Genomic DNA, 12157 nt, shown 5'->3' with positions numbered 1-12157 from the left:
TTAAAAATGACTTATTATGATTGGTTAATTCTCGGAGTCGGATTGAATTTTCGTTTACTGAAAACAGCTGTGAGTGCATTCCGATGTATGTCAATGGTAACTGATGGTATATATTGTTTTCATATATACAATCTTATGTAAACAAACCTTTAAATATTGAAATTAAACTGTTTTCCGAATTTTATCGCAGCTTTAATATTTTAGTTTTCACCCAAATACGAAAAATAGTTTAATTTTAATGACTAGCATTCGCGTAAACATAAGAAATCATTAAACCTTCAAATTTTACTAATGTTAACTGTGTTTATTAACGTTTTAGTCTCTTCTGACATTTTCAACCAGCCTTTTGTCAGCATGCCTGGATCTTATGAAAAGTCTTATAGTAATAACATTTGAATAACAGTTTTTAAGTATCTTACGCAATAAATAAGTAAACCAATAAATACGTTACTAGGTTCTCACATTTATATGTAGGTAGCCAAAGATTTGTTCAATTTTAATATGCCTCACGTGTTACCAAAACTGGATGTAATTAAATGTAAATATGATCGATAGCTGTTGTTTTTTTACTTAAAATATAACAATGGAAATGCAGTTGGAAATTAACTATTTATTTAAGAAAATAATTACCGAACGATTCGGTCAGGCCCTACTAATATTATGTTAAGCGGCGATAGCCTAGTTTGGCGTGGAACGGACTGCCGAGACGAATGTCCGCAGGTTCAAATCCCAAGGGCACACACCTCTGACTTTTCTAAAAAATCATGTGTGTATTCTTTGTGAATTTATCGTTCGCTTTAACGGTGAAGTAAAACATCGTGAGGAAATCTGCACATCTGAGAAGTTTTCTATAGGAATTTCGAAGGTGTGTGAAGTCTACCAATCCGCATTAGGCCAGCGTGGTGGACTAAGGCCTAATCCCTCTCAGTAGTAGAGGAGGCCCGTGCTCAGCAGTGGGCAAGTATATAATACAGGGCTGATATTATTATTATTATTATTATGTTTGTACGGCATGTGTCGGGAACTACTAAACCGATTTTGATTAGTTAGTTCATCCGCGCTACGTTGAATGAGTCGGTAGTAGCACGGTACGTTTTCAACCGTCCTTACTGCCGCGCACGTGCAAAGTTTGGGATGAACTCCTTGCAACGGTGTATCCAGAGCGCTATGACTAGTCCTACTTTAAAAGAGGTTTAAAAAGAGTGCTCATGTCCCGGTAGGCAATGGCTTGGATGTGACTCTGGCATTGCTACAGTCCGTGGGTGACGGATGCTGCTTAACATCAGGCGGGCCGCTCGCTCGTTTACGTACTAATGCAATAAAAAAAAATTACAGATGCGACGCGAGGTTTTTTTTTTTAAATAAGATAATAGCCGAAATTAGGTCTCTTATCTTCTCGGTCCATTGTTATTGCAGGTAAGAGTTGCACCCACAACCCTTAAACCACGACAATGAATCATGCAAAATTAATTGAACTTAAACATAAGAATATGCGAAATGTTTAACTCATAGCTTTCTTGCAGTCATTTTCGGTTAGTTAACAAACTAATTAACCTTCGGAATGATGGGACGTGAAAAAAAATAATTATAATCTAAATTTACTTGCTTTAACGCTTAAGGAAAAACTCGTGAAGAAACATGCACACCTGAGAATTTCTCTATAGGAATTTCGGAGGTGTGCGAACTCTACCAACCCGCACTAGGCCAGGATGGTGGACTAAGGCCTAAGCTCTCTCAGTAGTAGAGGACCCCGTGTCCAGCAGTGGGACAGTATACAGGGTCATTTTGACATCGCGTTACTAAATGAAACCACATACTTATCTACTTGGAAATAACACTTTTCAATAAGTTAGTTGAGCCGCAGATGTAAAATAAAGAAGTTTAAGTTTCGAACAAAATAAATATTAATAAAGTCATTTTAATTTTACGCGCTTTAATGCCACTAAGTACTACTACTCTAATAGAATTCGTGGCAACGGCAACATCATACTTTCAGTCAGAAATACACCCACGCACATGCCATATTCATATTAAACTACAAAATGATAAAAAAATCATAAAACTAAAACCAGGTTTTTTTGTGAAAATATTAGTACTTAATGGATGATTTTTGGCACGATGTCAGCAAAGGTGAAGATGAGTATGTGGTTTCATTTAGAAACGCAATATCAAAAAGACCCTGTATAATACAGAGCTGATGATGAATGGCATATTTTAAGAAATTTTCACCTTGCTATCTTTTAAGACTGATTTTAGCCGAAATAGCCCCCATGAAGGACTATGTTTTTTAAAGAATATGTAAATTGAGAGTCTGGAGAAGTTTTTGATCTCCCTTGGAATAACGAAGTCAACTGTTTAGATTTTTAATTTAAAGTAAGAAATTGAAGTCATAATTCATGGAACATAAGTTTTTCACTTTACACCAACATTATCATAATTTTCATTAAAGTTACGAAACTGATTGTTTTAGCAACGAATTACAACAAATAAAAAATTTATTGTAACAAAAAATTCACGAAGAAGCCTTCTACTTTAAAAAAAAAATTAATGATTCCAATCGAAAATTCTCAAGAATTCAGAAAAATATTTATAACTCGAAAACTATGAAAAATCGCGGAACATACATGGGGGTGATTTGGATAACCCAAAGAAAGCTCTATCTCTGGACCTCCGCTTGACACTATTTTCTGGGACAGTGTTTAAAGCCGAATACTGAACTTATTTTTACCAAACCGTACAGATTACCCTATTTTAATATTTAAATTAAGACGCAAATAAATCAGATGTTAAGCGCTGGTGTAATTGAGCCAAGTCGAAGTGAATGGTCAAGTCCAGTTTTATTAGTACCTAAAGAAAATTATATAGTTGGAAAGAAAAAATGGAGGTTAGTAACAGATTATAGAAAATCAAATCATTGCATCAAAGATGACGAATTTACTTTATGGCGAATATGGCAGAAATTCTTGATTCACTATCAGGTAGTATACACATTGAGATCTTCACCAAGGATATTTCAATGTTGACTTAGATCAAAGCAGTCGAAAATATACAGATTTTTGTTCGGGTCAGTACCAAATGACTAGGATGCCGATAGGTCTGAAAACTAGTCCAAGTTCATTTTCAATGATAGCAATGTCGGGTTTAACATTCGAATTTTTTTTTGTTTACCGAGACGATTTAATTTGTTTACGGATAAATATGGATAGTCATAATAAAAATCTACATGATATTTTTTAAAGGCTCAGGAAAGTAAATCTTAAATTAGAAAAGAAATTCTAGGTGTATCTAAGTCATGTAGTTTCAACTTCTAGTAGTTTTAAAAGTTGTTTTTGATATTTATCACATCGCTTAACAAATGCCGTAATGTCCTTTCAAAACCAGGCCAAAAATAATATTTTTTAATATCATTTAACATTCTTTTACTCGTGGCAATAGATCCTTTGAAATGACCTTTCTATCATCTTTGTTATCTATTCGCTTTATGTCTTTTAAGATACATATACGAGGTCCAGACCGATTGCTTGCCTTTATTGCACCAACCATTTTTTTCGACAAATACCCAATTATGTGTATTCTTCATAAAGTACAATTTTTCTACATTTAACTTTTTACAATATTCACTTAATTCTCTCACAAAGGCGCCCGGCGTCAATTGTGATTTAGAGGTCGGTTTTATGTAGGCATATAGACATCTTTCAAATCATACTCTTCTAAAATTATTCGAAACTTCATTAGTCTACTGGATGGGTCTTTCAATCCAATTAAATATATCAAATGTTTATGGTCAGTTCTTATTTTAAATTTTCTGCCATATAAATAAGGACGAAAATGTGTAACGGTCCATACAATGCTATCGTAGGCTAGTGTTTTTTAACTTTGTTGAGACTTCTACTCGCATTTGCTATGGGTCGTCCATTGTTATTCGACAAAATTCCTCCCCATACCTAACCTGACGCGTCTGTCTGTATAATAAATGTATTATTTTCGGAAAAATCTAAGTATTGTAATATAGGATATGAAATTATACTTTGTTTTAATATTTCATATGACAGTTGACAATTCTCGTCCCAGTTAAATGTAAAATTTTTCTTTACACAAACTATTTAAATAATAAGGTTTTTGTGCAAAATTTGGTATAAATTTAGGGTAATAATTAACAAAAGCGACAAAACGCTTTACTTCATCTGTTCAACTTCATTGTTTTTTGGAACAGGCTACTCAACCACTTCAAACTACCACAAGTTGAAACTACATGACCTAGATACACCTAGAATATATTAATTGTAATCATATCTAATAATCATACAAACAATATAATCATTGTGTATTCCTTAGATTTAAGTTCAATGTATTGTAGGTACCTACATGTACTAAAAAATAAAATAAATTGTAAGTACTTTATTTTATTTTTTATCCCTAACGTTTAAATATATAAGCGTTAATCTGGCATTCAGTTATTTCACTCGCCGCCTAATATACCGACATTACATATTCATCAGGAAAAGCCACATGATTCATCCTAACAGATAACGCTAAGCTAGATTGATTACATCGCGATGTGTTTAGCAACACAATAATGGACATATGGGCATTGATTGTAAAGATATGTAGATTTTGCATAAAACTGAACAAAAAATGCATTTGAAAGAGGAAAATGAAGAAAACTATACGAGTACAAAAAAAATACCTGAGGTTCTCAAAATAGGCTGAGCCTGTCTCTTGAGAAACCAATTCATTAAATTGAATTAATTTGTTAAGCGCGAGTTAGAGAGTGAATATATATATTTTCGCAGTTCAGAAGAGATTTTATTTTAAGTTACCTAAATGAATAGAAATATGGAAGTTTTAACTAACTGTCCGACTTGGTGGCATAGTAGTATTCTGGTACAATTCCCGCGCGAGATCACGCATTCGATCCCGGGTCGCGTAAAACGATATAAAGTTTTTAGATGCTCCATGTCCACCCGGAGTCTAAATTTGGAAAGAACGCCAAGAAAAGAAAAAACATGATGAAAAATAACGTCACAAGTTCTAGCACTATGTGATAGGTTAGAGACCCTGATGGTAATAAATATTCCAGCTGTCTTCTCACTAGCTGCCACACTATTTATCTCTATACAAATAAGTACAAACTTAAGCTAAAACTAATAATGACTACTTAAATAATTTTAGCTCAATACCAATAACGAGAGGCTCTTCCAATAATTTAAGTCATCAATGATTTGCCCCTGTATTCATTACGACAAATCAATGGCAAATCAGGAACAAAATTGTTGAATAATAATTTTGAACTGATGTTTAATGTCTAAATGGAACGGGAGCACTTCTACCTGGGAAGGAGTTTCAACAGTTATTTCTACTTTAACAACTCTTGCAAATCATGCAAGTAGGGACTTAGTGCTACGTCACATAGCAGGACCTACTTAAGAAGGATATCATTCTATATAAAGGATATTTATGATTTTCTTCTTTCCCTGCCTGCCTACCTTTGACTCAAGTATGTAGTGTACGGAATCGTAATGCAGCAACTTACTCGCACTTGGCTTAATTTAAATGATGAGTAGTACGGATTTAATTATGATCATATCAATCTAATCAATAAATAAATCCGATAGTAATAATGTTTGTGGTATATATAAAGGATCTATTTCGAAAACCAGTTAACCAGGTGTGGAGCGTAACCGACATGGCCATGAAACTTGTACTTCTTTTCGTCGCCGTTTTTGCGGGATGCAATGGTAAGGTTTATATATTTTATTAATTTTACGCAAGTTAAAAATGGTTGGACATAAAATACCAAATAAATTAGAACTAACGATAGAGAGATCTATAATATAATAATTGATTATATCTCGAGATTATAATTAATTATTTGGTGTCGTCACGTAGGTATAATGTCAACTTATTCTAAAGATTGGGAGTCGTGGATTCTCATCCCAGATTAGGTAATTGATTTGCCCGAGACTGGATCAGTCAGGCGGTTAGCTGTAACAAAGTCACATCCTCTTTGCAACATTCTTGTAAAATTGTGTCGCACCGACCTCGAATTGGCTCACTGTAACGACATGTGCTAAAAGAAAAGTTGAACAGCCAGTAGTTCATTGGTCTTCGAACTTTCTTCCTTTTATGAAATAGTAACTCGTTCTCTTTTGAGGCTATTGATAGACATAATGTTTGCTTTCTCAGCATTACCTCTTGAGGAGCCGGACCAGGACATGTCCATCTTCTTTGAGCATGTGGACCCTAATGCCCGCATCGTAGGCGGCACCCATGCGCGCTGAAGGCTCTCATCCCCACATATTGTTTCCACAACCTTCGGCGCTAATCTCAGGAACTTAGTTGGCAGCGGCTCCATCCTCTCCCGCAGGACTATCCTCACCGCTGGCCACTGCATCGTGCCCATGATCAACGACTACGAGGATACTCTTAGTAGGTTCGTACAAAATGGAATGTGTTTTATTTACATCGGCAGGAATTTAAGATTTTTTTATACGAGTAATATTGGCACTGGATATTAAATTGTTCCTTATATGGGCGAAATTTGTTTTTCTACGAGTTGAGCTACGCTTGCGTCTGTACAAAACCTTCACAAAACTATAGGGAATATATCATAATTTTTCTTATACAAATTGAAAACAATTAGATATTCGATGGGAGTTCGGAGTAATCAGATTTTTTATAGCGCGGTTATTTTGAGGTTAAGTATGGACTGCAATAATGTAGAAAGAAAGTACCTATGTGCCTGAATAAGTTCAATATTCCAGTACCTACTTGTTATTGCTATAAGCGATAAATGGACGGTCTTTTCACCTAGCGTTAATTGCCCTCATAAGAACCTCATAGGTACTAATATATCTGATTACTGATAAGACGAAACTCCAATAAAACTTTTAACATAGTATGGCGGAATATTAGTTTTTTCGGAGCATACATAATATGTTACCTGATCTTTTGTGTATATGTTTTCTGACTTACGACTTATTCTATTACATGGATTACCTAATCTTTATTTCCACCTACCATTATCTCACCCCAATATGGCGTCAACACATATTGTAGAATAGATTCAGCTTAGTTTTTATGACCGGCCGTATGCCTGACGCCAACCCTATTTGGAGGATTCCGATCCCAGGCAACTCATGTTAAAAATACCGAGATAAAATGTTGCTTGGCCTGGAAATCGAACCCAGGAACTCACTTCACAGCCTGATTAGGCAATAGTTATTTATCATAGGGAAAGAAAAATAAAACCAGAAATACGAAATCCGATGTATATTGTTATATAGATGTATATTTTTAATAGAGGTATATATTTTGGCATCCCAAAATAAAAACAAGAATTTAATAAAGCTGCAGCACGTTTATATATACTCCTGAAGTGAGTGAATGACTTCTTGCAGCGCTGGTCGGGTCATGTCATGTTGTTGTTGTCTGTGAACCTCTCTATTAGCTGATCTCCAGCAGGCAGCATAAACTCATTCCAGCCTTGAAACCCAAAATATAATGTAGAAGTTGAGTAAACATGTTCAGATTATTATTATTGTTAAACTGTTTTCTTTAACTTTGGCAAAATATTTCCCACATTGTGGGTATGTTAATAATAATCTACATAACTTACAAACTGGACAGCTCGTCCAAGAAATATACTTGTTGTTGCTGTGGCGCCGCAAAGGTGCAGTCAATACACCGCCGGGATATGCGGTTTCGATTAACTGTCCTGGGTCTAGGCTCTAGATGACATTGTGTTGCTTACTAAAAGCCTTCCGTCTTAAAGTTCGAAACGCACATTATATACGTTGCTTTTAACATAGGATTTTTCGACTCAACATTAAAATACACAAAAAACACTCCGATGTTGAAGATATAATATAAGATAAAATATATTAAAATATTTTAATGATTTAATATTCAAACAATACTGAAGTGTCAAAATGTCATTAATTTCAGTTGCCAGTATAGTAAAAATCTGTACCCATATATTCATTAATTAAAATAAATTCCAGACATGTTTTAGCTGACCATTGTATTTCTCTTAATGCAAGTACAAGTCGCTATTTGTTTGTTTTGGAAAAATTAATTTTCTCTTTTTTACCAACTAATTGGAGTTTGGTCATAATTATTAAATAAAATATATTATTTTATTACAATATATTTGAGATGAATAATATATTTAATACATATATTATAGATTCAAATACGGGCACATTTATTGTACATAATATAAACTTTTTTATTCCATTTAAAAAGGGAATTTGTTATGAATTGGTATCAATTCGCCATATTGGCAGTAAATTATCCGGTGTTTCATTTGTAACAATTAAACAACTTTTTCTCATATATTTTAAAACCCCATTCGCTTTTGACGGAAATAAATACAAATGAAGTAATAATTGAAATGATGATTTTTCGAGGATATTTGGTTAAGATTTATTTATTTATTTATTTAAATAAGGTTCTCCAACAGTACACACATTTCTTGTTAATAACATAAAAGTAGTAAGGTCACATTCTGATGTGTGTACCAGTTATAGGAGTACACAACACTCACAAATTAGTACGCAATGTTGATATTTTACAAAAAGACAAATTAATACTAAAATCTACCAACTAATAATTACAAAGTAAACATAACTAGGATATAGATCGTTTTATAAATTTGTACTTACTGCTGATTTATTATGTTTCGATTATTGAGGGTACGCAATGATAGTGGGATTAGTTTAAGTTTTGTTTGAGGTGTTCTAATATTTTTTTCTTGTAAATGTTTTGTGAATCATGAAATATGTCTATATTAGGGTTGATTTTATTAACAGAGTTATATGAAATGCATATTCTGGATATGGGCGCTTGTGAACCTAGATTGGTTCTAGACGATGGGGCAAAATGTGTTTTTGTCGGATATCTAGGTATTTTAGACGGGACTGAAATGTTTATATTGGACAGTAACGAATTGCATTCAACCCCTGAGTTTACTATTTTGTATAAAAATAACAAGTCGTGGAAACTTCTGCGTTGACGAAGCGACATCATTTTAAAAAGAAAGACATACGTTGACTGTAAGGGCATCTGTGGGAGATATCGGGACTCGCAAAGGCTAAGAACCGTGTGAAAGAGCGTTGTATATTTTCAATTCTTTGAGAATGTATCGCGTAAGTAGGATTCCAAATCACACTGGCGTACTCTAATATACTACGAGCTAGTGCATTAAATAAGGCAACTTTAACGCGAACTTGACGAAATTTTTTTGTATTTCTTTTTATAAATCCTAATATTTTAGCCGATGTTTTAACTATTTTATTAATGTGGGATGTGAATTTAAGTTTGTTGTCAATAATAACGCCTAAATCTCGAATTTCCTTAACTTCCTGTAATGAGTAATCATTAATAGTATATGTTGATAGTATTGGTTTGTTTTTTCTGGTAAATTTTATATGATGGCATTTATTGACATTGAGAGACATATTATTGACATTGCACCACTTCACGATGTTGTTCAAGTCGTCTTGTAATAACTTTGTGTCATTTTGCGTTGCAATAGTTCTATATAATTTTAAGTCGTCTGCGAACAAAAAGAATTTACTGTTGACTATGTTATTAGTTATGTCATTTATGAATAGGGAAAACAAAACTGGTCCAAGATGTGAGCCTTGCGGTACGCCAGATATAGCTTGGTATGACCTTGACACATATCCCTTTACTGCAACCATTTGCAACCTATTTTCAAGATATGATCGAAACCATTGTAAAAGTGGACCATGTATTCCCTGTGCTCCAACTTGTGCAGTAGAATTTTGAAGATGCATGACTGACGCAAAGATAGCCTGCGTTTTGGGGACATTGTCCTTTATATAATGGTTAACCATTATATAAATTTATGTGTTAATTATTATTTATAAATCATAATGGTTTTAAGGAATCATCTACAGTACATTTAAGGTGCAATTTAAGTAGATATTTTCTAATACATTTGAGGTCCTGTCAGCACGGGTTAAAATTGATGTAGAGAGTTAAAATTGTAAATTTGGGTTACTAGTAGACTAACAGATATAGATAAACACTAAACACCTCTGAACTTACTTTCCAAAAGCACACAGCGTAATGAATATATAATCACTAACAAAGACAAAATACCCGCCTGGCAAAATAAATCCCTCCACGAAGGCGTCGAACGCATGGCTGCAACGAGGTGAATAGTTCCCCGAAACTGAGGGTTTTATAATTGCCACCCAAGACTAAATCGTCGACACTAGGAACTATCAGAAATTTATTATCCGTAGGCCCAACTTTAAAGACTCGTGTAGACGATGCCACAGTGCTTCCGAGACCATCCAGCATAACAAGTACACCGGCGCTTGCAGATCTCAGACGGATTACAAACACCGCCATGACCAATTTGCTGCCATTATTCACCAATCCTTAGCATACCAATGTAAATTAATTTTGGAGAAAACCATACTATAAGTACAAACCGGATGCTGTTATAGAGAATGATGCATTTAAAATATACTGGGATAGAACAATAATAACTGACAAAACTGTATAGAACAATAGACTGGATATAACCCCACTAGATAAACAAAATAAAACAGTATTTCTTATCGACGTAGCCATATGCAATATACACAATTTAGTTACAACACATACGGAAAAATAGCAAAATACACGGAGCTCTCAATAGAAATAAAAACCCAATGGCAAGTAAACCGCGTCCGAACGGTGCCTATAGTCCTATCCTGCACGGGTGTTACAAAGACACTCCACACTAGCATTGAAAGTCTGCACATAATACACTCAACATACTTTCTGTTACAAAAAGATGTCATACTTAATACCTGTAGATTAAAACGCAAATATTTAAATTCTGAGGATGCATAGTGTTTTAATAAAAATAACGCACTTGGCTTTGGTTCGTGCTTTTCGTACCCTCCATTGCGAAGAGAAACACATTCGTGTAAAATCCCATAATAATAATATCAGCCCTGTATTATATACATGCCCACTACTGAGCACGGGCCTCCTCTGCTACTGAGAGGGATTAGGCCTTAGTCCACCACGCTGGCCTAGTGCGGATTGGTAGACTTCACACACGGTCGAAATTCCTATAGAGAACTTCTCAGATGTGCAGGTTTCCTCACGATGTTTTCTCCTTCACCGTTAAAGCGAACGATAAATTCACAAAGAATACACACATGATTTTAGAAAAGTCAGAGGTGTGTGCCCTTAGGATTTGAACCTGCGGACATTCGTCTTGGCAGTCCGTTCCACACCCAACTAGGCTATCGCCGCTTAAATATGTCCTACCACTAGTAAAATATCTAGGTCTTTAGAAAACATTTTGAAAAACAACTGAATTGCACCTGTATAACGCTCGTCTGGCAGCAACAGTGCTAGCCGTAAACTTCTATTACAAAATACTACTCTGGATGAAACTCGAGTGCTACTTTTTGTAATATTACTTTATTATTGTTGTAAAACTCAGTGATAAATTGTGGTGTTACAGTAACGCACACGCGACTGTTGGCACCAACCAGTGGTTCAGTGGTGGTCAGATGTACTCTTACCAGGGATACGTCGTCCACCCCGAATACGGCTTTATGAAGAATGACATCGGTATGCTCTACACCACAACCGACATCGTCTGGAACAACGTCGTCAGGCCTATCGTTATTAACTACGATTGATCGGAGAAGGGATGAACTGCAGGGTTGCTGGATGGGGCAGAATCAGGGTATGTGGATCAAAAATACGTCTTAATTTACAATCACGTATCTACGTCACAGAAACCATCATATTCCTTCAGATGCTTTTTCGATGTGTCTACTGCACCAATATTCACAGTGGTTACTAAGATTTCCTGCAAGAAAACCACGAAAAACCTGGGACTGTACTTAAAATTTTAGTGGTTAACATTGAATATATTTATTTTCTCAGAACGGCGGTATTATCGCTCGCAACCTGCGCGAACTGAACGTGCAAACAGTCGACGGCAACCATTGCATCCGTGAAGTCGCCCGTGTCGCCGCCATCCACAACATGGGACCTACTCAATGTCGATCCCAACATAGAGATCTGCGCCTTCAACTCTCGCAACCGTGGTGTTTGCAATGTAAGTTCTACTAATTTACTTTTCTTACACATTAGGCAGTTTTTGGGACAA

At 35.1% G+C, this 12157-nt stretch overlaps 1 pseudogene; it reads left to right on the top strand.

Moving 5' to 3' along the window:
- Positions 1-5692: 5692 nt before the first annotated feature.
- Positions 5693-12157, top strand: part of LOC119189032 — a 6989-nt pseudogene continuing 524 nt past the window's right edge.

This window comes from Manduca sexta, chromosome 11, assembly GCF_014839805.1.
Source record: "Manduca sexta isolate Smith_Timp_Sample1 chromosome 11, JHU_Msex_v1.0, whole genome shotgun sequence".
NCBI classification, from domain to species: domain Eukaryota; kingdom Metazoa; phylum Arthropoda; class Insecta; order Lepidoptera; family Sphingidae; genus Manduca; species Manduca sexta.
This window is presented reverse-complemented; position numbering and strand designations above follow the sequence as displayed.